The sequence below is a fragment of the Dendrobates tinctorius genome, unplaced genomic scaffold (assembly GCF_039654945.1).
Source record: "Dendrobates tinctorius isolate UK_male_01 unplaced genomic scaffold, ASM3965494v1 ptg000310l, whole genome shotgun sequence".
Taxonomy (NCBI): domain Eukaryota; kingdom Metazoa; phylum Chordata; class Amphibia; order Anura; family Dendrobatidae; genus Dendrobates; species Dendrobates tinctorius.
Window position 1 is genome coordinate 3,413,269 of NW_027361977.1, and position 27,822 is coordinate 3,441,090.

The following is a 27,822-nucleotide window of genomic DNA, read 5'->3' on the forward strand; positions in this document are numbered from 1 at the left end:
AGTGTCTAGACACTCCTGAAAAATAACATTTTTCTTTGCTATTGCCCGCAGTGGCTCTTGATACATGTTCTTTAACCCCTTACCTACAATTGACGTAATATTCCGTCCATGTGACCATGGACTTAATTACCATGGACGGAATATTACGTCATCGCGATCAGCGGCGCCCACGTGGTGAGCGCCGCTGATCGCGGCCGAGTGTCAGCTAATTATCATAGCTGACACCCGGCACAATGTGTCAGGGGCGGTCACGGACCGCCCCCGACACGTTAACCCCTTGCACACCGCGATCAAACGCGATCGCGGTGTACCGGGGGTTAAAGGGAAGCATCGGGAGGGAGGGGGCTCCCTCCGTGCTTCCCTGAGCCCCCCACGGCAGCGCAATGTGCAGCGCTGCTGCGGGGGGCTCCTTTCCTCCAGGCCCCCGAATCCAAGATGGCGACGGGGGCCTTCGGGGGGCCTGAGGAAGCTGGCTTCCTCAGTGCCTGCAAAGCGCAGGCATGAGGAAGTCTGCAGCAGTGCCTGTGACAGATCGCTGATCTGTCACAGTGATCTGTGATGTGACAGATCAGCGATCTGTCACAGGACAGTGATGTCCCACCTGGGACAAGGTAATAAAGTAAAAAAAAAAAAGTGTTAAAAATAATTTAAAAAAAATCGTTAAATAAATTAGTAAAAAAAAAAAAAAAAATATTCCCCAATAAATCCATTTTTTCAAAATAAAAAAACCCAAAAACAATAAAAGTACACATATTTGGTATCGCCGCGTCCGTAATGACCTGCCCTATAAAACTGTCCCATTAGTTAACCCCTTTAGCGAACCCCTTAAAAAATAAAAATAAAAAACAAAGCAAAAAATAATGATTTATTATCATACCACCGAACAAAAAGTGCAATAACGCGCGATCAAAAAGACGCATATAAATATCCATGGTACCGCTGAAAATGTCATCTTGTCCCACAAAAAACGAGCCACCATACAGCATCATCCGCAAAAAAATAAAAAAGTTATAGCTCGCAGAATAAAGCGAAACAAAAATAATTATTTTTTATATAAAATTGTTTTCATTGCAAAAAACCGACAAAACATAAAAAAATGACCTAAATGAGGTATCGCTGTAACCGTACTGACCCGAAGAATAAAACCGCTTTATCAATTTTACCGCACGCGGAACGGTGTAAACGCACCCCCCCAAAAGAAATTCATGAAACGCTGGTTTTTGTTCATTCTGCGTCCCAAAAATCGAAATAAAAAGCGATCAAAAAATGTCACGTGCCCGAAAATGGTACCAATAAAAACGTCAACTCGTCCCGCAAAAAATAAGACCTCACATGACTCGGTGGGTCAAAATACGGAAAAATTATAGCTCTCAATATGTGGTGATGCAAAAACTATTTTTACAATAAAAAGCGTCTTTTAGCGTGCGACAGCCACCAAACATAAAAACCGCCATAAATCGTAAATCAAACCCCCCGTTATCACCTCCTTAGTTAGGGAAAAATAATAAAACTAAAAGAAAATGTATTTATTTCCATTTTCCCGCTAGGGTTAGGGTTAGGGTAGGGTTAGGGCTAGGGTTAGGGCTAGGGTTAGGGCTAGGGTTAGGGCTAGGGTTAGGGCTAGGGTTAGGGTTAGGGCTAGGGTTAGGGCTAGGGTTAGGGTTAGGGCTAGGGCTCAGATTAGGGTTAGGGGTGTGTTGAGGTTAGGGTTGGAGTTATAATTGGGGGGTTTCCACTGTTTGGGCACATCAGGTGCTCTCCAAAGGCAACATGGCGTCTGATCTCAATTCCAGCCAATTCTGCGTTGAAAAAGTCAAATGGTGCTCCTTCCCTTCCAAGCTCTGCCATGCGCCCAAACAGTGTTTTACCCCCACATGTAGGGTATCAGCCTACTCAGGACAAATTACAAAACAACTTTTGGGGTCCAATTTCTCCTGTTACCCTTAGGAAAATAAAAAATTGGGGGCAAAAATATAATTTTGCGGAAAAAAATGTTTTTTTTATTTTCACGCCCAGGCGTTATAAACTTCTGTGAAGCACTTGGGGGTTCAAAGTGCTCTCCACACATCTAGATAAGCTCCGTGGGGGGTCTAGTTTCCAAAATGGGGTCACTTGTGGGGAGTTTCAATAGTTTAGGTACATCAGGGGCTCTCCAAACGCACATGACACCCGCAGACCAATCCATCAAAGTCTGCATTCCAAAACGTCACTACTTCCCTTCCGAGCCCCGACGTGTGCCCATACAGTAGTTTTCTCCCACATATGAGGTATCAGCGTACTCAGGACAAATTGGACAACAACTTTTGGGGTCCAATTTCTCCTGTTACCCTTGGGAAAATAAAAAAATTGGGGACTAATTGATCATGTTTGTGGAAAAAATACGATTTTTTTATTTTCATGCCTGGGCATTATAAACTTCTGTGAAGCCCTTGGGGGTTCAAAGTGCTCACCACACATCTAGATAAGTTCCTCAGGGGGTCTAGTTTCCAAAATGGGATCACTTGTGGGGGTTTCCACTGTTTAGGTACATTAGGGGCTCTCCAAAGGCAACATGACACCCACAGACCATTCCATCAAAGTCTGCATTCCAAAACGTCACTACTTCCCTTCCGAGCCCCGACGTGTGCCCATACAGTAGTTTTCTCCCACATATGAGGTATCAGCGTACTCAGGACAAATTGGACAACAACTTTTGGGGTCCAATTTCTCCTGTTACCCTTGGGAAAATAAAAAAATGGGGACTAAAAGATGATGTTTGTGGAAAAAATACGATTTTTTTATTTTCACGCCCGGACGTTATAAACTTCAGTGAAGTACTGGGGGGTTCAAAGTGCTCACCACACATCTAGATAAGTTCCTTGGGGGGTCTAGTTTCCAAAATGGTGTCATTTGTGGGGGGTTTCTACTGTTTTGGTACATCAGGGGCTCTCCTAACGCGACATGGTGTCCGATCTCAATTCCAGCCAAAAACGTCAAATGGCGCTGCTTCCCTTCCGAGCTCTGCCATGCGCCCAAATAGTGGTTTACCCCCACATGTGGGGTATCAGCGTACTCAGGATAAATTGCACAATATCTTTTAGGGTCCTGTTACTTTTGGAAAAATAAGAATTGAGGGTGAAAAGATCATTTTTGTGGAAAAAATGATTTTTAATTGTACTGCTGTACGTTATAAACTTCTGTGAAGCCCTTGGGGTTTCAAAGTTCTCACCACACATCTAGATAAGTTCCTTGGGGGGTCTAGATTCCAAAATGGTGTCATTTGTGGGGGGTTTCCACTGTTTTGGTACATCAGGGGTTTTCCAATCGCGACATGGTGTCCGATCTCAAATCTAGCCAAAAACGTCAAATGGCGCTGCTTCCCTTCCGAGCTCTGCTATGCGCCCAAATAGTCATTTACACCCACATATGGGGTATCAGCGTACTCAGGACAAATTGCACAATAACTTTTAGGGTCCTATTACCCTTGGAAAAATAAAAATTGGGGGTGAAAAGATCATTTTTGTGGAAAAAATATGATTTTTTAATTGTACCGCTGTACGTTATAAACTTCTGTGAAGCCCTTGTGGGTTCAAAGTTCTCACCACATATCTAGATAAGTTCCTTGGGGGGTCTAGTTTCCAAAATGGGGTCACTTGGGGGGTTTCCACTGTTTAGGTACATCAGGGGCTCTCCAAACGCGACATGGCGTCCGATCTGAATTCCAGCCAATTTTGCATTGAAAAAGTCAAACGGCGCTCCTTCCCTACTGAGGTCTGCCATGCGCCGAAACAGTGGTTCCCCCCCACATATCAGGTATCAGCGTACTCAGGACAAATTGCACAATAACTTTTGCAGTCCAATTTCTCCTGTTACCCTTGGTAAAATAAAGAAAATTGAACCTGAAGTATTTTTTTTGTGAAAAAAAGTTAAATGTTCATTTTTTTTTTAATATTCAAAAAATTCCTGTGATGCACCTAAAGGGTTAATAAACTTCTTGAATGTGGTTTTAAGCATCTTAAGGGGTGCAGTTTTTAGAATGGTGTCACTTTTGGGTATTTTCTATCATATAGACCCCTCAAAGTGGCTTCAAATGTGAAGTGGTCCCTAAAAATAAAATGGTGTTGCAAAAATGAGAAATCGCTGGTCAATTTTTAACCCTTATAACTTCCTAACAAAAAAAAATTTTGGCTCCAAAATTGTGCTGATGTAAAGTAAGCATGTGGGAAATGTTATGTATTAAGTTTTTTGTGTGCCGTATCGCTGTGATTTAAGGGCATAAAAATTCAAAGTTGGAAAATTGCGAAATTTTCAAAATTTTCGCCAAATTTCCGTTTTTTTCACAAATAAACGCAAGTTATTTGAATGCAATTTTACCACTAACATGAAGTACAATATGTCACGAGAAAACAATGTCAGAATCACCGGGATCCATGGAAGCGTTCCAGAGTTATGACCTCATAAAGGTACAGTGGTCAGAATTGTAAAAACTGGCCCGGTAGTTAACGTGCAAACCACCCTTGGTAGTGAAGGGGCTAATTCTCTGCTTTAATTTACGTGTGGTCGTTCCCACATATTGCAGATTACATGCCTAGCAAAAACCCAAATATATTACAGATCTGGAATTGCAGATCTGTTTTTGCTAATTGCAATTCCAGATTAAAGCAGAAAATTGAAGAACATGCAGGCAATAGCAATGAAAAACGTTCTTTGTCAGGAGTGTTCAGACACTTTAAGGAGCTTCATGCCGGTATTATGACTTCTATGAGAGTAACTGCCATTGAACACGTAAAGAGGGCAGTCAGAGAAGGGGACACAGTATCTACTTTGCGAGCGAGAGAGGCAGCATGGATCTTAAAATTAAACACTTATTTCCTTAAAGCAATGAATTATAAAACAGATCTGATGTATTTTAATTAAATGTTTTTCATGTATAATGTAATAAAGATATGTGGTCTACGCATATTTATTTATATGCACTTTCCATGCATTTATATATATTGTTGAAGGGTACTGTTGTATTTTTACTATTTGTACTTGCTATATTGTGTATGGATTTAGTCGCTAAATTTTTTGTATAACACTCAGGTTGGGCTGGGTATGATTTCCTCCATCGTGTATTCAGGTGAATGGTATATGCTTAATTGACATGTATTGTTATTGGTTGTAGCCTTACAGTATATGCCTATATATATATATATATATATTGTGTTGTAATATGTTTTTTATGCTATCACTAAGGGCCGTATTGACTGAACGCGTCAACTTGTTTTCATGATGCACTAAAAGGGTGAGTGCACACAGTGCGGATTCACCTGTGGCTTTTTCGGCGCGGATTTGCAGGTAAAACCGCAGGTAAAGTGACCTGCGGTTTTCCTGCGGCTTTGCCAATGGTTTGACACCTGGACAATGGAACAGGTGGCAAACCGCTGCGGAATCGGCAGAAAGAATTGACATGCTGCAGATTAAAAACAGCAGCAAATCCGTGTGGAAAAATCCACACAGTGGGCACTGCGGTTTTGAAATCCCATTGGCTAACATGGTACTGTACTATGCCTGCGGAACAGCTGCGGATCCGCAGCAGAATCCGCAGTGTGTGCACATGTGGGGAGGTTGACCATACGTAGGGACCTGCCTATAGTGAGAGGCAGAGGGAATAGCTCAGTGTAGGAATAGAAACACTGAGATGAGGAGAAAAGGGTGCCGTAATGAGAGTGACCATTAGAAGGCAGTGGGGAGCACAGGAGAAAGTAGTTATGTAACTGCCATAGGTCAAGGTCACTCTCATTGGTCAAAGGTGACTGTCAGGTGACAGTGGGCAGGGCTACCTAGGCTGGTAGTATAAAGGCTGAGGGAAGTTTCCAGAAGGTCCAGTCAGCCAGGGGAGCTCACTAGAACGGAGGGTCTGCTGCGCAGTGGAGAGCCCTCTGAGAGCACCAGACAGTAGAGACGGTCACTGGGGGGTGACCCAGGAAAACTGAAGTATCAGACGGAGAAAGAATAGGTACCGGTGTACTTTGAACGGGAAAGTGCTGTGGTGGAAGTGCCTAGGGCAGCCACAGTGAGAAGAGCCGCAGAGGACACCACTACAGTGGCACAGAGGCATCTAAGGTACCCGGGTCTGTGTGAGGAAAAGTGAACAGTCCTGTATTAAAGTGTGGACGTCGGCAAAGTTGGTGAATAAAACCAGACCTGTTGAACTACAGTACTGTCTCAGTCTCCAACCTGTTTGTGCTAAGAAATGGGTCACCCCCCAGTTCTGTTGGATCAGCACACCGTCCCCCGCCTATTAGCATCATCACCAGCATCACCACCTAATTTGCCTTCCCTCGCCACCCCTACACACATACCCTAAAGGACAAGATTTTTATTCTATTTTCATCTCCTCCATTCAATATTTGCAGGAGCTGGACAAGTCATTGATTTCATTATTATCTTGCTTGGCAAAAAGCCAAACACCTATGACATTTATAGGTAGCTTGAGTGATCACAAAGGTACACCACACACAGACCCAAAAATGATAAAGGACATCTTACAAAAATACTAGAACACATTATATGAACAAGAACCAGTAGATGGGGAAGAAATTCCTAGACAGATTATCCCTCCCAACAGTCTCAGAATGTGAGACAAAAAGATTAACCCTTTTACCCTTGAGGGTGGTTTGCACGTTAATGAACGGGCCAATCTTTACAATTCTGACCACTGTCCATTTATGATGTAATAACTCTGGAATGCTTCAATGGATCTTGGCGATTCTACGACTGTCTTTTTGTGACATATTGTACTTCATGTTAGTGGTAAAATTTCTTCCATATGCCTTGCGTTTATTTGTGTAAAAAAGGGAAATTTGTTGAAAATTTTGTAATTTTCAAATATTGAATTTTTATGCCCTTAAAACAGAGAAATATGTCCCACAAAATAGTTAATAAATAACATTTCCCACATGTTTACTTTACATCAGCACAATTTTGGAAACAAATTTTTTTTCTTAGGAAGTTATAAGGGTTAAAAGTTGACCAACAATGTCTCATTTTTACAACAAAATTTACAAAACCATTTTTTTAGGGACCACATCACATTTGAAGTCACTTTGAGGGGTCTATATGGCAGAAAACAGCCCAAAGTGACACCATGCACCTCTCAAGCTGATCAAAACCACTTTCAAGAAGTTTATTAACCCTTCAGAAGTTTCACAGGAGCAGAAGCAACGTGGAAAGAAAAAAATTAACATTTAACTTTTTAGTCATAAAAATGATGTTTTAGCAACAATTTCTTTATTTTCACAAGGGTAAAAGGAGAAAGTGGACAGATAAAGTTGTGCAATTTCTCATGAGTACGCCGATACCCCATATGTGGGGGAAAAACACTGTTTGGGCGCATGGCAGGGCTCGGAAGGGAAGGAGCACAGTTTTCAAGCGAAAATTGGCTAGAAATAAGATTGGACGCCACGTAGCATTTGGAAAGCCCCTGATGTGCCTAAACAGTGGAAACTCCCCACAAGTGACCCCATTTTGTAAACTAGACCCCCAAGGAACTTATCTAGATGTGTGGTAAGCACTTTGAACCCCCTAGTGTTTCACTAAAGCTTATATTGCCCGGAGGTGAAAAAAAAATCCTATTTTTGTTCCCACAAAGATGATCTTTTAGTCCCCAATTTTTAATTTTCCCAAGGGTAAAAGAAGAAATTGGACCCCAAAACTTGTCCAATTTGTCCTGAGTACGCTGATACCGCTGGGCACATGTCGGGGCTTGGAAGGAAAGTAGTGTCGTTTTGGAATGCAGACTTTGATGGAATGGTCAGTGTTCCTCATGTGGCATTTGCAGAGCCCCTGATGTGCCTAAACAGTTAAAAAAAAAACCTACAAGTGACATCATTTCGGAAACTACTAAGTAAATTAGTAAAAAAGAACAAAAATAATAGGACCAAGGAGCAATATAAAAAATGTATAAATGTTATTATTACAAATCTAATATATAAAGCTCAAAGTGTGTATGTATGTGTGTATGTATGTATGTATGTGTGTGTGTGTGTATGTGTGTATGTCCGGGATAGGCATCCGCACTGTCGCAGCTACAGCCACAAAATTTGGCAGTCACACGTCTGGACCCCGAGAGCGTCCTAAGCTATGTTGTGAGGCGAAATTTTAACCCCGCGCGTTCCAATTCACCAAACAATTTTGCCCCATCTACATACTGTGGGGAAAAGTGTGTGCGCGTCAAGCCCCGCCCCTCATTATGATGTCACAATGCCCCTATTTGCATACTGGGGAAGCAGTGTGTGTGTCAAGCCCCGCCCCTCATTATGATGTCACAATGGTTGCCATGGCGACGCTGATGTCATCAAAGGTTGCAAGCCCTGCCGCCGCTCATTATGATGTCATAATGGTTGACTATGGATTGGAGGATGTGTGATGAGTATATGGGCACCGGACTATGGGATGGAGGATATGTATTATGGGTATATGGGCACGGGACTATGGGATGGCGGATATGTATGATGGGTATATGGGCACGGGACTATGGAATGGCGGATATGTATATGGGCACGGGACTATGGTATGGAGGATATGTATGATGGGTATATGGGCACGGGACTATGGGATGGCGGATATGTATATGGGCACGGGACTATGGGATGGAGGATGTATGATGGGTATATGGGCACTGGACTATGGGATAGAGGATATGTATGACGGGTATATGGGCATGGGACTATGGGATGGCGGATATGTATATGGGCACGGGACTATGGGATGGAGGATATGTATGATGGGTATATGGGCATGGGACTATGAGATGGCGGATATGTATGATGGGCATATGGGCACGGGACTATGGGATGGAGGATATGTATGATGGGTATATGGGTATGGGACTATGAGATGAAGGATGTGTGATGGGTATATGGGCACTCGACTATGGGATGGCGAATATGTATGATGGGTATATGGGCATGGGACTATGAGATGAGAATATGTATGATGGGTATATGGGCATGGGACTATGGGATGGAGAATATGTATGATGGGTATATGGGCATGGGACTATGGGATGGAGGATGTGTGATGGGTATATGGGCACTCGACTATGGGATGGAGGATATGTATGATGGGTATATGGGCACGGGCCTATGGGATCGTGGCTATGTATGATGGGTATATGGGCACGGGACTATGGGATGGAGGATAATTATAATTTTCTATAACTAACCACAGTTAGTTACTATGCCCGGGCAGCGCCGGGCTCTTCAGCTACAAGCCCCGCCCCTCATTATGATGTCACAATGGTTGCCATGGCGACGCTGATGTCATCATAGGTTGCAAGCCCTTCCGCCGCTCATTATGATGTCATAATGGTTGACTATGAGATGGAGGATGTGTGATGGGTATATGGGCACTGGACTATGGGATGGAGGATATGTATGACGGGTATATGGGCTCGGGACTATGGTATGGCGGATGTGTATGACGGGTATATGGGCACTGGACTATGGGATGGAGGATATGTATGACGGGTATATGGGCACGGGACTATGGGATGGAGGATATGTATGACGGGTATATGGGCACGGGCCTATGGTATGGAGGATATGTATGATGGGTATATGGGCACGGGACTATGGGATGTCGGATATGTATATGGGCACGGGACTATGGGATGGAGGATATGTATGATGAGTATATGGGCACGGGACTATTGGATGGAGGCTATGTATGACGGGTATATGGGCATGGGACTATGGGATGGAGGATGTGTGATGGGTATATGGGCACTCGACTATGAGATGGAGGATATGTATGATGGGTATATGGGCATGGGACTATGGGATAGAGAATATGTATGATGGGTATATGGGCATGGGACTATTGGATGGAGGATGGGTATATGGGCACTCGACTATGGGATGGAGGCTATGTATGACGGGTATATGGGCACGGAACTATGGGATGGAGGATGTGTGATGGGTATATGGGCACTCGACTATGGGATGGAGGATGTATGATGGATATATGGGCACTCGACTATGGGATGGAGGATATGTATGATGGGTATATGGGCACGGGCCTTTGGGATCGTGGATATGTATGATGGGTATATGGGCACGGGACTATGGGATGAAGGATAATTATAATTTTCTATAACTAACCACAGTTAGTTACTATGCCCGGGCAGCGCCGGGCTCTTCAGCTACAAGCCCCGCCCCTCATTATGATGTCACAATGGTTGCCATGGCGACGCTGATGTCATCATAGGTTGCAAGCCCTTCCGCCGCTCATTATGATGTCATAATGGTTGACTATGAGATGGAGGATGTGTGATGGGTATATACCCATATGGGCACTGGACTATGGGATGGAGGATATGTATGACGGGTATATGGGCTCGGGACTATGGTATGGCGGATGTGTATGACTGGTATATGGGCACTGGACTATGGGATGGAGGATATGTATGACGGGTATATGGGCACGGGACTATGGGATGGAGGATATGTATGACGGGTATATGGGCACGGGCCTATGGTATGGAGGATATGCATGATGGGTATATGGGCACGGGACTATGGGATGGAGGATATGCATGACGAGTATATGGGCACGGGACTATGGGATGGAGGCTATGTATGACGGGTATATGGGCACGGGACTATGGGATGGAGGATGTGTGATGGGTATATGGGCATGGGACTATGGGATGGAGGCTATGTATGACGGGTATATGGGCACTCGACTATGGGATGGAGGATATGTATGATGGGTATATGGGCATGGGACTATGGGATGGAGAATATGTATGAAGGGTATATGGGCATGGGACTATTGGATGGAGGATGGGTATATGGGCACTCGACTATGGGATGGAGGATATGTATGATGGGTATATGGGCACGGGACTATGGGATGGAGGATTATTATAATTTGTTATAACTAACCACAGTTAATTACTATGCCCGGGCAGCGCCGGGCTCTTCAGCTAGTAAAGGATAAAATCGGAATGTAATACTGCAGTTGTAAATAAGGGAATCAGCATCACCTAGATACCACACTGAGACCAGGTCAGTATAAATTAATTAATGCAATCCATATATATCACATATGACCATGACAATGATACAAAAATTAATAATGAGCCATATATGAAACATCCATACAAAAATAAAAATACAAATAACAGCCAGATATAAAGTGCAATAAAATGTATATACATACATATATATATATATATATATGCATCTACACACATGCATATGAGTAATACATGTGGTAAAAAAAAACCTACCTGAAATATACATATATATACACACTAGCTGAAGAGCCCGGCGCTGCCCGGGCATAGTAACTAACTGTGGTTAGTTATAACAAATTATAATTATCCTCCATCCCATAGTCCCGTGCCCATATACCCATCATACATGTCCACCATCCCATAGGCCCGTGCCCATATACCCATCATACATATCCTCCATCCCATAGTCGAGTGCCCATATACCCATCCTCCATCCAATATTCCCATGCCCATATACCCATCATACATATTCTCCATCCCATAGTCCCATGCCCATATACCCATCATACATCCTCCATCCCATAGTCGAGTGCCCATATACCCATCATACATATCCACTATCCCATAGGCCCGTGCCCATATACCCATCATACATATCCTCCATCCCATAGTCGAGTGTCCATATACCCATCATACATCCTCCATCCCATAGTCCCGTGCCCATATACTCGTCATACATATCCTCCATCCCATAGTTCCGTGCCCATATACCCGTCATACATATCCTCCATACCATAGTCCCGTGCCCATATACCCATCATGCATATCCTCCATACCATAGTCCCGTACCCATATACCCGTCATACATATCCTCCATCCCATAGTCCCGTGCCCATATACCCGTCATACATATCCTCCATCCCATAGTCCAGTGCCCATATACCCGTCATACACATCCGCCATACCATAGTCCCGAGCCCATATACCCGTCATACATATCCTCCATCCCATAGTCCAGTGCCCATATACATATCCGCCATCCCATAGTCCCATGCCCACATACCCATCATACATATCCTCCATCCCATAGTCCCATGCCCATATACCCATCACACATCCTCCATCTCATAGTCAACCATTATGACATCATAATGAGCGGTGTAAGGGCTTGCAACCTATGATGACATCAGCGTCGCCATGGCAACCATTGTGACATCATAATGAGGGGCGGGGCTTGTAGCTGAAGAGCCCGGCGCTGCCCGGGCATAGTAACTAACTGTGGTTAGTTATAGAAAATTATAATTATCCTCCATCCCATAGTCCCGTGCCCATATACCCATCATACATATCCACGATCCCATAGGCCCGTGCCCATATACCCATCATACATATCCTCCATCCCATAGTCCCATGCCCATATACCCATCATACATATTCTCATCTCATAGTCCTATGCCCATATACCCATCATACATATGCGCCATCCCATAGTCGAGTGCCCATATACCCATCACACATCCTTCATCTCATAGTCCCATGCCCATATACCCATCATACATATCCTCCATCCCATAGTCCCGTGTCCATATGCCCATCATACATATCCGCCATCTCATAGTCCCATGCCCATATACCCATCATACATATCCTCCATCCCATAGTCCCGTGCCCATATACATATCCGCCATCCCATAGTCCCATGCCCATATACCCGTCATACATATCCTCCATCCCATAGTCCAGTGCCCATATACCCATCACACATCCTCCATCCCATAGTCCCGTGCCCATATACATATCCGCCATCCCATAGTCCCGTGCCCATATACCCATCATACATATCCTCCATCCCATAGTCCCGTGCCCATATACATATCCGCCATTCCATAGTCCCGTGCCCATATACCCATCATACATATCCGCCATCCCATAGTCCCGTGCCCATATACCCGTAATACATATCCTCCATCCCATAGTCCGGTGCCCATATACTCATCACACATCCTCCAATCCATAGTCAACCATTATGACATCATAATGAGCGGCGGCAGGGCTTGCAACCTTTGATGACATCAGCGTCGCCATGGCAACCATTGTGACATCATAATGAGGGGCGGGGCTTGACACGCACACACTGCTTCCCCAGTATGCAAATAGGGGCATTGTGACATCATAATGAGGGGCGGGGCTTGACGTGCACACACTTTTCCCCACAGTATGTAGATGGGGGCAAAATTGTTTGGTGAATTGGAACGCGCGGGGTTAAAATTTCACCTCACAACATAGCTTAGGACGCTCTCGGGGTCCAGACGTGTGACTGTGCCAAATTTTGTGGCTGTAGCTGCGACGGTGCGGATGCCTATCCCGGACATACACACATACACACACACACATACATACACACATACATACACACTTTGAGCTTTATATATTAGATATACAAATATCTCTCATATATAACAAATATAAAGTGCAGTAGTGCAAAACAAGTGGACCAAATAACGGACCAACTTGAGAGAATATAGAGAGAACTGCAAGCTAGCAGCAGGGTTTATAAATAAAATCGAGTGATTTAGTAGTTCAAAAAATACTGCCCATAATAATAAATATGTCAAACGGTGCATATATCAAAATCCAACCTGGATGGAGTGTGGGCAGGAAGACGCTGTAAGAGAATGGTCAGCAATAATATACTGAGCAGCCATGAGCAACAAGGCAGCCATGTTATGAAAGTTAGGAAAGAATATATTCAACTTTTACAATAGAAATAATACGATGTTCTCTGTAAAAGCAGATGGAGGATGTAAAATGAGATCATGCCCATTAACCAATTTAGTAGATGTGCATACAGGTAAATTGGATCAGCCTCAGGGCAATGAGAAACTAAAACCAACAAATATATGGGAAATATGTGTATTCATGATAGTCTTAGTAGAAAACAGATTTCTGCAATTGTCAAATGTATGAATTTATGGGTTTAGTCTAAGAGCAGTAATAAGATTAATGACAGTAGTTAGAGATAATATTGGATTTATGTGTTTCTTAATGTGGTCTGGTAAAAAGTTAATTACTGATGTAATATTGTGTTACTTTTTCCTTTGTCCAAAAAGATATGATGTAAACATATACACCCTTTGCTATAATATGTATACAGCTTGCTTGCATAATGTATAAAAAGCCCCTGTTACTGTTGCTCGGGGCCATTCCATCGCCATCATGCCGCTGTGCCTCACCATGGCCAGGGCACAGAGCCTTATCATCGCCAGACTTCCTAGCGAATCTCTGCCCGTCTGATTTCCTGTTTTTGCCCGTATATTTCAACTTCTCTGATTATCTGTTCTGTTTTGCCGTGTATCGCTGAATAAACTTCGACCTCAGCTTGATAAGAGATCGTCTCAGACCTTCTTCCCGGCTCTTCCACCTCTCCTAATCAGGACTCTTTTTCTTACAAGTGGCGATTGCCAGCCAGGAGGAGCAGCTCCGGAGAGCGGCCTCCAGAAGAACCACCGGAAGAAAGCTGTAGAGGAGGGCTTGGAGGTTGGAAGAGTGAAGAAAAAAACAAAAAAACGCGTATGGCCATACGTTAAACCGGTCAAAGGAAGCCAGCCTGAAGAACCTCTCATGATCGCTCCGAGACCGCCTGCCCGATTTTTTATAAGAAAACCACGGACAAAGAAAAAGACTATAAAAAGATGAGTAACTAAGAAGAAGCTATCTACAAGGACGTGAGAATTTTTTTGTGCCCGGTAGCAAGAAGCTTTAAAAGGGTGTGGGGAGATGCCTGGCAAGCTAACGAGTGAGGCTGGAATCACGGCTGCACCTCTTTTGATATCTGGTGGACCCCAAACAGCCGGCAGGTGGTCTTCCATTCGAGAGAGGTGTGAGTATCTGTCATGATCCAGTGTTGGATCTGGCGGTATTAAAAGCACAAAGTGAACTTTTTTTACTTTGGTTAAGTTCAAAGGTGTTTTGACTGTCCCCGGTGTTGGTTGTGGTATTGCACTTTGGGTTTTTGTGCACTTAATTAGGTATCAGGTGTGACACCCTATAAAGGTGTGCTAGAGGTGTGCAATCACTGCCTGTGATATTGTGAGTTTGTGTTCACTCTGTTTTTGGAGAGCCTGGAGGAAGGATGGAGCTGGTGAGGAGTCCTGCGCAGCTTAGCCAGGGGGGACGTGTTGCAGCTATGGTGTCTGGACGAAGGGCTGGCATGGCGTGGTGGAGTCGCAGTGATGGTGTCAGCGGGAAGTGTCTGCATGGGCTGGTGGAGTGGCGACTATGGAGAGTGGCACTCACCATGTGGGACTTGGCCGCTGAGCTGGACTCAAGCATGCTTGACTTCGTGGCAGAAGCTGAACACTTCCTTGGGACTCTGGTACTAAGCAGCTGCAACTGGTGTTGGACTCTGCTCCAAGGCTGCACTAAGGTGGAGGATCCTGTTATGGTGATGGATCCAGGTGGAGGAGAAGATGCACTCAGGTGGAGGGCTCTGTTGCTAGGAGCGCACGCAACAGAGCAAAGCTAAGTGGTGTTTCCCCTGTATTGTCTCTTTCCTCATGTGTGTTATTAGTGCAGTGGTGGGATTAGTCTCCGCACCGACCCATTCCCTAGTGAGGGTTTAGGGTCAGGGTGAGCAAGGGCGTTAAGGTACGCGTGCGGCGACAGGTGAGGAGCCTGTTTAGGGAATGTAAGGAGTGCAGGGACACTGGCTCAGGGGAGCTTAGGAGGTCTCCATGTCCCCATTCCCTATCGCAGGGCCCACCATTGTTAAAGTTTCCCAGGTTCCCCCTTTATTATTTAAATTCGCCTTACTGGAGGCAGGGTTTCCAGATTTTATGTATAACGTGTAATTCCCAAATTCGCCAGGTGGAGGCGGCGTATCCACCTGCACGTTCTTATTATTTAAATTCGCCCCACTGGAGGCGGTGTATCCAGGGTCACGTGTGTTTTGGGTCCGCCTTGCGGTAACATGACCATGACAGTATCTAACTTTGCTTAAATTGCATTTGTTGATACTAGAACAGAGTAAAATTCGTCCTTGTAGACCACTGTAAATATGGAGTGGTTACGGAAGCAGGCAGAGAAATATGCTGGCACACCCCAGCTGGAGGGGGTTAATGTGGAAACCACGTGGTTGAATTGTATGCGTTGGTTTACCACAGAGAACAGGGAACTAGATAGAAAAAAATTGCTAGGGTAAGATAATAGTCAAGTAGTGACTTTGTGTAAGACAGTCATAACTTTTGATCAGGCTCTTGATAGGCAGCTTACACAACAATATGTTAACATGATCACCCGGGGAGGGGCAGCGTATAGGGAGAGATTAGAAAAGCTGAGTGAGATGCTGGAGCTAGCACGGAAGCACAGAGAGGAGGGGTGCGAGCAGCAGCAGCAGCTGAGAGCAGTTATGTCACAGATGGACACTGCAGCTTCGAGACACAGTGCTGATGTAAATACAGTTGTAGACTGGAGTAGAGAGGAGAATGAGTGAAGTAGTACATAACAAGATATAGTGTCCCAACAGCTCCAGCTTATGCAGACACAGTTGAGGAAAGATATATTGTCCCGACAGCTCCAGCACATGCAGACCCTAGGTTAGGTGTGATGCTGCTTCTATCCCGAGAAAAAAATCCCAGGCCAAATTTATTAAAAAAAAAAAAAAAAAATGTTGCCTAATTGGGAAGAAAGTAAGGGAGTGTTTTATTAGGACGATGCAATCCGAGGTGAAGGGTGATGAGTCTAATGTTTTTGGGTACCATTCTCCTCGGGGTGTATCTGCTGATTCAGGGAGGCCAGGAGGGTACGGCCAGCTGCCGAGAATGGGCAGGTCCCGTTCGGCAGAGCCCCTACGGGATCCCATGAGAAGTCCCCCTTGTGTTATTTTTTTGTGTTCATCTAGGACATGTTAGACGTTTTCATCCCAACCTTGTGTTTTCGTCCCAACCTTGTGCCAGGAATTGTACCCCGAGAACCCCGGGCACCATTTAACCCCCAACAGCCCTGGGAGTTCTCTAGGCCACCTTTCGGAGTTAGACCTCCGTACCCAGCAGTGAATGACCTTAGGCAGTATCAGCAGTACAACGGCCTTCAAATGGTTAACCCAGTCTCACAGGAGCCTTCTGCTCCTGCTCCTTCCCCAACGGCTTTCACTTATCCGCGTCCGGAGGTCCATGCTATACAGGGAGGGGTCACTCCTCCTCATCCCTACGCTCCCCTGATCAAGGAGCTACGGGAACATGAGGATCGGACCCTGACTAAGGATCTCTTTGGGGGGGAGGTGGCGGCTGTTGGACGGAAGCAGTGTCCAGATGGGGATGATGGATTTTTCGGGCTTCCCACGGCAGGTAACACTGATTGATGGAGTGCTCCCCCTGTTCCCCTTACCCTCCTTGCCCCCCTTTCCCTGGGCGGGGACGGTAGACCTTATGTCAGAGGGAGAATAGAGGGGCTGCCTTGGGAAGACATCCTCATCGATACAGGAGCCTCAGTTTCAGTAACAAGACACAAATTGCAGTCACCCCCTGGACTGCCTGAGAATACCATTTTGGTAGGATTCGGGGGGCTCCTGTATTCAAGCAGTAAAAAGTCGTCCAGTGAACCTGAGATTTCAGGACACAGGGGGATCTCGAAGCAAAGGGGTCTTCGATGCGCTTTTTTGGTAAACCCACAGTTACGGTCCACTATTTTGGGTACTGATGTTTTAGGAGCAATGGGAATTGTTGTTGATTTATGTGACAAAGTTCTGTGGCGGAACAAAGAAGCCACTATCTGTTCTGTAATTGTACCTGTGGAGGAGGATGAGGGGAGTCACAAATTACCCATTGCTAGCTTCGGATTAGGTTCTAATGAAAATGTTGAAAATACTGACAATGATGTTCTGAAAAATGAATTGAAGCAAAGGTTCCCTGAATTGTGGATCTCAAAGAAAACTGATTGTGGGTTAATGCAAACTCAGGTTAAAATTGATGGTGAAAAACTGCCACCTTTCCAGCGTCAGTACCGTATTCCTGAGGACGCCATCCCTTACATAAGGGTTGCAGTCAGTGAATTGGAGAAGCAAGGTGTTGTTGTGAAAGGTAATTCCCCATGTAACAGTCCTATTTTACCTGTAAAAAAGGAAGATGGCAGTTTTCGAATGGTAGTAGACCTGAGACTTGTAAATAAGTACACTCCCTCAGCTGCTCACCTTGTTGCATCTGTCCCTGAAGTTATGTCACAGCTGAGGTGTGATTGTAACGTGTTTTCTTGTTTAGACATTGCAAATGGCTTTTTTCTCAGTACCCCTAACACCTGAATCTGCCCTCCGCTTTGCATTCACTTTTGAGAATGTGCAATTCCTGTTCACACGGTTGCCCATGGGATTTCACAGTTCTCCTGTGTATTTCCATCAGGCATTGGCTCAAGTGTTAGAACCCCTTGGCTACGGAGACAAAGTCTTAGGGTTAGTTCACACGTACCGGAACTCTCGCGGAAATTACCGCGAGAATTCCAGAATTCCATTCCGTGGGAAAATCGCATTTTAAATTCCAGCGATTTTCCCACGGAAAAACTAGCATTTTGCAAGCGGATTTAGCTTGCAAAATGCTAGCGTTTTCCAAGCGATCTGTAGCATCACTTGGAGAACTGATTGACAGGTTGGTCACACTCGTCAAACATATTGTTTGACAAGTGTGACCAACTTTTTACTACTGAGGCCGCCTATGCAGCATCAATAGTAAAAGATAAAATGCAAAAAAAAATAAAACATGGTGTTATTCTTACCTTCCAACGTCCCGCGCAGCCGTTTCCAGTAATCCTTTGCGAAAATGCCCACGATGACGTCCGTTCTCGCGGGATCGCGATGTCTCGCGGTAATTCGCGATGACGTCGCACGAATGACCGCGATACTTCGCGATCCCGCGAGAACGGACGCCATCGCGGGCATTTTCGCAAAGGATTACTGGGAACGAGAGCGTGGAGAGAAGCGGGAAGGCTGCGTGGGACGCCGGAAGGTAAGAATAACAATATTTTTTATTTTAAATTCTATTTTTTACAGGGATATGGTACCCAAAGCCCGGAGGACAGTCTCCTCTCCTCCGCACCGTGGGTACCATCCGCAAATGTTCTGCTTATTTTCCGCATGGTGTGCACAGCCACATGCGGGAAGTAAGCGGAACAATGCATTCCTATGGGTGCGGGATCGCCGCGATTCCGCAAAATTAATGAGCATGCTGCGGTTTTTACCGCGAAGCGATTCCGCTGCGGTAAAAACCGCAGCATTAGCACAGCATTGCAGAATCCCATAGGAATGCATGGGATGCTTATGTTTCGCGTTTTCACGGCAAAATCGCGCGGTTAAAACCTCCGCGGAAACGCGAAAAAACGCCACGTGTGAACTCAGCCTTACAGTATGTGGATGATCTATTGATTCAAACTGTCGATGAATGTGAACACAAAGAGACCCTTGAAAATGTTTGCCAGGCTTTACAAGATGCAGGACTCAAAATGAGTTTAGACAAAGTACAATTGATGAAATCAGAGGTTAAATTTCTGGGTGTATCTGTCTCAGCAGAAGGAAAGAAACCCATGCATGATAGGGTTAAAGCTATTCAGGCTGTCCCCATACCAACTAACATTACTGAGCTCAGAAAATTTTTGGGTTTTATCAATTTTTCCAGAGAAGTTATTGAAGATTTTGCTTATCTGGCTAAACCACTGTATGATTTATTGAAAGATGTTAAGGATGATTTTGCACCTGTCAATGTGGAGGGTGCCGCCTTACAGGCTTTTGAGGGATTGAAGCGCGCCCTTACCGCAGCTGCCTCATTGGTTAACCCTGACCCTTCCCAGCCTTTTTTACATTCAGACTCATACTGGTGATGTCTCTATTTCTTCTGTGCTTCTACAAAAATGGCCCAAAGAAAGCCCAGAAGTGTCTAGTCAGTTGTATGCCCTAGGTTACTACTCTAGGCTGCTTACACCCGTGGAGAAAGGATTCACTTTGTGCATAAAGCACCTACTGGGCGTTCACTGGACTATGAATCAAGTGAGACATATAGTGGGATTTGCTCCTTTAATTTTACAAACCCCGCATGTCACTTTAAAAACTTTGCTGAAAGGAAAAGCTTCAGGTATTAATTCACACAGAATGGCTCAATGGATCATTGATTTTGAGACTAGAGACTTACAAGTTGAAGTGGGTGAGAAATATCACTTAGCCCAGATGATATAATATGCAGGAAAAAGTCACGATTGTCAAATTGAACAGGCTAATGTCACTCCCTCCCCCTTCCGAACAGATTTCCAAGAAGGAATTTCTTGTGCCTATATCGACGGAGCTTGATATTGGCATGAGGGGCATTACGTCACTGGCTTCGCTGTGTGACTTCCAGCTAAGCCATTGCTGCTGCAGTATAAACTCCCTGGTCATTTCTCCGCTCAAAGAGCTGAATTGGAAGCAGCTTTACAGGTCATTCTTGTGTGTACAGAGACAATGAATATTTTCAGTGTTGTTTCAGCCCTCACCCTGTATCTCAATGTATGGGCCCTGAGGGGGATGGTTGATTCTCAGAACAAGCCCTTGCAATATGCAGACATTCTAAAACAAATTGAGCCGCGGGGCAAAGAATTCCCGAATTTATGGTCCTTCTGTAAAATTAAAGGGCACCAGAAGTTGATTCCTGACCCCCACATCCTTGGCAATGCAGATGTAGACCACGCAGCCAAGGAAGCTGCACTCACAGGCGATGACAAATATCCCCAAGAAGTCATCGCTGCAGTCACTAAAAAATCCCGGACGAGCCCCCCCCCTTGTTTTTTCTCCTTCAAGATCTCGTAAAGGCACAAGAGAAGGATGGAGACTCATCTCTGTTCAATTCCCTTGAGTCCCTGCCCATTGAAGGGGACAGGCTGATGCCTTACATCCCAACAACAATGATTAAGTCTTTGCTCAAATTTCAAGCTACAAAGTTGTTAAAATTGTTCATATTGATCAGTGTAGACTTCTTAATTATCTTACTGAGATTTCTGGTAAGGACTGATGCTCCACTTTTTTTTCTATTTTCTCCAGGTCAGCTGAAGATTTTCATATTCGACTCCTACGACCATGGATTTATTAGATGATCGGGAGAAGATGCTTCACACTATACAGTGGGACTCTGATAGTGTGAGAGGGGGAGAAGATCAGTAAAATCCAGAAGCCAAAGAATGAGAAGAAAAAGACCAAAAGACTTAACTATTGTGCAACTTATTTTTTTCGGGACTATTTGAATTATTTTTTTATTATGTGTTTGTGCTATTTTTAGGGACTTTTGCCCACACACATGTGCATAAAGCGCTGAATGACCTCAATATTCTTATTTTCAATAATTAACCCATGAATATTACAGTACTGTATGTTGTACTCTGGACAGAGTACAAGAGGGGGATTTGTAAGAGAATGGTCAGCCATAATATACTGAGCAGCCATGAGCAACGAGGCAGCCATGTTATGAAAGTTAGGAAAGAATATATTCAACTTTTACAATAGAAATAATACGATGTACTCTGTAAAAGCAGATGGAGGATGTAAAATGAGATCATGCCCATTAACCAATTTAGTAGATGTGCATACAGGTAAATTGGATCAGCCTCAGGGCAATGAGAAACTAAAACCAACGAATATATGGGAAATATGTGTATTCATGATAGTGTTAGTAGAAAACAGACTTCTGCAATTGTCAAATGTATGAATTTATGGGTTTAGTCTAAGAGCAGTAATAAGATTAATGACAGTAGTTAGAGATAATATTGGATTTATGTGTTTCTTAATGTGGTCTGGTAAAAAGTTAATTACTGATGTAATATTGTGTTACTTTTTCCTTTGTCCAAAAAGATATGATGTAACTAGTGTTGAGCATTCCGATACCGCAAGTATCGGGTATCGGCCGATACTTGCTGTATCGGAATTCCGATACCGACTTCCGATATTTTTTCAATATCGGAATTCGGCATCGGAATCGGAAGTTCAGTTGATTGACGGCCTGACGTCATCATGATGCGCGGTGTGTGCGCATCATGATGCGCCGTCATTTCGGGCCTTCCGGGGGTCTCTGCCGGCCTGCCGGGGGGCTGTGCCGGCCTGCCGGGGGGCTGTGTGGACTGCCCGGGGTCTGTACCGGCCTGCCGGGGGGCTGTGCCGGCCTGCCGGTGGTCTGTGCACCCTGTGGGGGTCTGTACCGGCCTGCCGGGGGGCTGTGCCGGCCTGCCGGGGGGCTGTGCTGATGTCCGGGGGTCTGTGCAAGCATCGTCCGATGGGACTACAAGTCCCATCGGGCGATGCCTGCTACCATGACAGTGATTGACACATTAGCCAATGATGGGACAGTAGTAGTCCCATCATCCGGCTAATGTGTTAAATGTTAAAAAAAAAAAAAAAAAATACTACATACATACTACATGCATGCTACATACATACTACATGCATGCTACATACATACTACATACATACTACATACATGCTACATACATACTGCATGCTACATACATACTACATACATACTACATGCATGCTACATACATACTACATATATACTACATACATACTACATACATGCTACATACATACTGCATGCTACATACATACTACATACATACTACATGCATGCTACATACATACTACATATATACTACATACATACTACATACATGCTACATACATACTGCATGCTACATACATACTACATACATACTACATACATACTACATGCATGCTACATACATACTACATGCATGCTACATACATACTACATGCATGCTACATGCATGCTACATACATACTACATGCTACATACATACCACATATATACTACATACATACAATACATTCATACAATACATACATAGACATACAGTACATATAACATAGAGTAACATACTTACCAATACTTGTCACATTGTTCCCCGAAGCCATTGTCTTTTCCGGGATAAATATTAACATAACAAACCACAAAAATACTCACCCACGATCCGAAGCAGTCCACGAGTGTGTCCCACGACGATCTTGGGTAGAGAACTGCAGCATCAGATGATGCTGCCGTTCTCTACGGGCTGCAGGAATCCAATGACGGAAGGTAGGTATCCTTCCGCACTGTATTCCTCCGCCACTTAAAAAAAAAAAAGTCCCTAGTCTCACTTTATGCCATTGCTGCGTGGGAATTTCCCACACAGCAATGGCATAAAGTGAGACTAGGGACTTTTTTTTTTTTAAGTGGCGGAGGAATACAGTGCGGAAGGATACCTACCTTCCGTCATTGGATTCCTGCAGCCCGTAGAGAACGGCAGCATCATCTGATGCTGCAGTTCTCTACCCAAGATCGTCGTGGGACACACTCGTGGACTGCTTCGGATCGTGGGTGAGTATTTTTGTGGTTTGTTATGTTAATATTTATCCCGGAAAAGACAATGGCTTCGGGGAACAATGTGACAAGTATTGGTAAGTATGTTACTCTATGTTATATGTACTGTATGTCTATGTATGTATTGTATGAATGTATTGTATGTATGTAGTATATATGTGGTATGTATGTAGCATGTAGTATGTATGTAGCATGCATGTAGTATGTATGTAGCATGCATGTAGTATATATGTAGTATGTATGTAGCATGTAGTATGTAGCATGCATGTAGTATATATGTAGTATGTATGTAGCATGTAGTATGTATGTAGCATGCATGTAGTATATATGTAGTATGTATGTAGCATGTAGTATGTATGTAGCATGCATGTAGTATATATGTAGTATGTATGTAGCATGTAGTATGTATGTAGCATGTAGTATGTATGTAGCATGCATGTAGTATATATGTGGTATGTATGTAGCATGCATGTAGCATGCATGTAGTATGTATGTAGTATGTATGTAGTATATATGTAGTATGTATGTAGCATGCATGTAGCATGCAGTATGTATGTAGCATGCATGTAGTATATATGTAGTATGTATGTAGCATGTAGTATGTAGCATGCATGTAGTATATATGTAGTATGTAGCATGTAGTATGTATGTAGCATGCATGTAGTATATATGTGTTATGTATGTAGCATGTAGCATGCATGTAGCATGCATGTAGTATGTATGTAGTATATATGTGGTATGTATGTAGCATGCAGTATGTATGTAGCATGCATGTAGCATATATGTAGTATGTATGTTGCATGTAGTATTTATGTAGTATGAATGTAGCATGTATGTAGTATGTAGTATGAATGTAGCATGTATGTAGTATGCATGTTGTATGTATGTAGCATGTAATTTTTTTTTTTTTTTTTTTTTTTTTTTTACATTTAACACATTAGCCGGATGATGGGACTACTACTGTCCCATCATTGGCTAATGTGTCAATCACTGTCATGGTAGCAGGCATCGCCCGATGGGACTTGTAGTCCCATCGGACGATGCCTGCACAGACCCCCGGAGCCTGCACAGACCACCGGCAGGCCGGCACAGCCCCCCGGCAGGCCGGCACAGCCCCCCGGAGCCTGCACCTCCCCCCGGCAGGCCGGCACAGCCCCCCGGCAGGCCGGCACAGACCACCGGCAGGCCGGCACAGACCACCGGAGCCTGCACAGACCCCCTGGCAGGCCGGCACAGCCCCCCGAAAGGCCCGTACAGACCCCAGAGAGGCTGTACAAGGGCAGGAAAGGGTTTTTCTTATTCCGATACCGGAAGTCCCATAGACTTGAATGGGACTTCCGGTATCGGAATCGGCGATACCGATACTTTTTTTAAAGATCGGCCGATACCATCCGATACGATACTTTGAAGTATCGGACGGTATCGCTCAACTCTAGATGTAACCATATACGCCTTTTGCTATAATATGTATACAGCTTGTTTGCATAATGTATAAAAAGCCCCTGTTACTGTTGCTCGGGGCCATTCCATCGCCATCATGCCGCTGTGCCTCACCATGGCCAGGGCACAGAGCCTTATCATCGCCAGACTTCCTAGCGAATCTGTGCCCGTCTGAATTCCTGTTTTTGCCCGCATATTTCAACTTCTCTATCTGTTCTGTTTTGCCGTGTATCTCTGAATAAACTTCGACCTCAGCTTGATAAGAGATCGTCTCAGACCTTCTTCCCGGCTCTTCCACCTCTCCTAATCAGGACTCTTTTTTCTTACAGACGCCAACGCGCGTTTTGCTTTGATGCTTCTTCGGGGGGCGTGTTGTCTAGTTGTCTAGATATATTGCTCAGATTTTATATATCAGTGGGTGGAAGTCCCTCGGAGCGGTAAACACGGTGCTTCTGGTCATGCGGTGAGGGGTTTGAAGCAATGGAGTCGGCGTCTGACGTCACTAATGCACTCCCACCACTGACACGACAGTGGGGAAGGCGCAGAATCAGTGACGTGTGGAGACGCGTAACCAAGGCAACGAGCTCGTCCGAATGCCAGGAAGCGCTCACCGCATCACATAACAAGAAAAACAGATGCAGGAGGGAGCGAGGAGGCAAGAAATATCCCCCTCTCTATATGTTAAGTCATGCCCATTGATTTAATGAAGCTAGTCTGATGTTAACCCTATGGGAGAGGGACAGAAGAAGAAAACAGCGTGCACATACCTTAAATAGTAGTACAGAAGAGTGACACTCAGTGGTGAAAAGAAGAAATTGAATAAGAAAGTGAAAAAATATCTGCAAAAAATATTAAAAATATAATATGAATAGAAAAAAATATATAAAGCAAAAAAAAAAATTTACACAAGTACATATATACACACATGCACATTTTTTGTATATATATATATATATATATATATATATATATGCCCACACACATGAGCATACATACATATGGTGATAAATATGCAGTGTTATAATAGTATGAAAAAACTATACATATATATATATATATATATATATATATATATATGTGTATGTATAAATCCAACAATGTAGACCAGCTCACTCCTGTGAACCACCTGGAACCTCAGCTGACCTGGTTAACTCCGTTGTGCCCGGATCTGGATGTAGGAGTCCATCCATACAAATGTGAACAACAACAAAGCAAAGTCCAGCAATAACGTGAGCAATCCAGGATGCTGTTAAAAATTTTTTTCTTTTTATTCATAAATCCATTAAAATGCAATGGTCCAAGCAGTTCAAAACAGCAATAATGCAGGAAAGTCGTGCAGATAGGACTACACATTTCAGCGGTAGAACCCGCCTTCTTCACGGTCCAGAATCTAATCTGCTTTCCAAACATGGAACCTTATATACATCCCCCTCCCATCAGGGTAATTATAAACATATGTGAGAGACTTAAAAACATGTGCTATAAAAGCAGATCAAACATATAAACTATCCACATATTGATCAGTATACAACATGCATAAAGATTATAAGGAAAGAATTCAACATATTGGAGAAAAGTACATTAGGAATGTCCGATAACCTGACCATAAGATTTAAGGCCCTGTGCACACAGTGCAGACTCCGTGCAGTTCCGCAGCAGATCTGGCCCTGCAGAACCGCAGCAGAAAAGCAGCAGAACTGCACGTGATGCACAGTACCATTAAAGGCTATGTAAAACAAAAAAGGCTGTGCATATGCTGCAGATTTTTCTGCGCAGATCTGGTGCAGAATAAAAGAAGCAGCATATCGCTTCTCCTGTGCGGCTCTGCTGCAGCTCTCCACCTGCTCCATTATAGAAATCTGCAGGCGGAAAATGCAGGGGAAATCCGCACAAAAACTGCACCAAATCTCCGATAAATCTGCACTAAATCTGCACTAAAACTGCAGGCAAAACGCAGATCATCTTACCTAAAGATTTAGCAAAATCTACGCGGAAAATTCCACAGCAGAATCCGCACCGTGTGCACATAGCCCCAGTGGTACAAAAACATAGAACAATAATATTAACCAGCATTATATAATACAAATATATCAATAGTGCATAATGATATCCAGGCGGTTATTAAAGCCCTGTGGCATGCGAGTCCCCAACTCAAATATCCACCTACTTTCTCTTGCAAGCATTTTTTTATGAAAATCTCCCCCTCGCAATGGTTTTTTTACATGCTCTATGCCCATAAAGGAGAAACCGCGTAAATCCCCACTATGCTTTTTTGAAAAATGTCGGGATACTACTGATGCACCAACCATAGGCAAATTACTAGCGTCTGATAGGTGTTTGCGGATTCTAGTTTTAAGGGGGTTCATCGTGCAACCTACATATTGCATACGGCATATATTGCAATTAATTAGATACACTACATTCTCCGTATTGATATATTTGTATTTTATAATGCTGGTTAATATTATTGTTCTATGTTTTTGTACCACTGGGGCTATGTGCACACGGTGCGGATTCTGCTGTGGAATTTTCCGCGTAGATTTTGCTAAATCTTTAAGTAAGATGATCTGCGTTTTGCCTGCAGTTTTAGTGCAGATTTATCGCAGATTTGGTGCAGTTTTTGTGCGGATTTCCCCTGCAGTTTCCGCCTGCAGGTTTCTATAATGGAGCAGGTGGAGAGCTGCAGCAGAGCCGCACAGGAGAAGCGATATGCTGCTTCTTTTATTCTGCACCAGATCTGCGCAGAAAAATCTGCAGCATATGCACAGCCTTTTTTGTTTTACATAGCCTTTAATGGTACTGTGCATCACGTGCAGTTCTGCTGCTTTTCTGCTGCGGTTCTGCAGGGCCAGATCTGCTGCGGAACTGCACGGAGTCTGCACTGTGTGCACAGGGCCTTAAATCTTATGGTCAGGTTATCGGACATTCCTAATGTACTTTTCTCCAATATGTTGAATTCTTTCCTTATAATCTTTATGCATGTTGTATACTGATCAATATGTGGATAGTTTATATGTTTGA

The 27,822-nt window shown here is 44.0% G+C and overlaps 1 protein-coding gene across 7 annotated transcripts in view; it reads right to left on the reverse strand.

Annotated features, from left to right (window-relative positions):
- SERAC1 (serine active site containing 1) overlaps positions 1–27,822 on the reverse strand; it is a 1,540,408-nt gene that overhangs the window by 1,353,273 nt on the left and 159,313 nt on the right. Inside the window, exon 3 of one of the 7 annotated variants that reach the window (XM_073561002.1) lies at positions 25,569–25,640. The exons of the other annotated variants lie outside the window; for them this stretch is intronic. The gene's annotated coding sequence lies outside the window, so the exon portion shown is untranslated. The remainder of the gene's footprint in view (positions 1–25,568; positions 25,641–27,822) is intronic. 7 annotated transcript variants of the gene reach the window in all.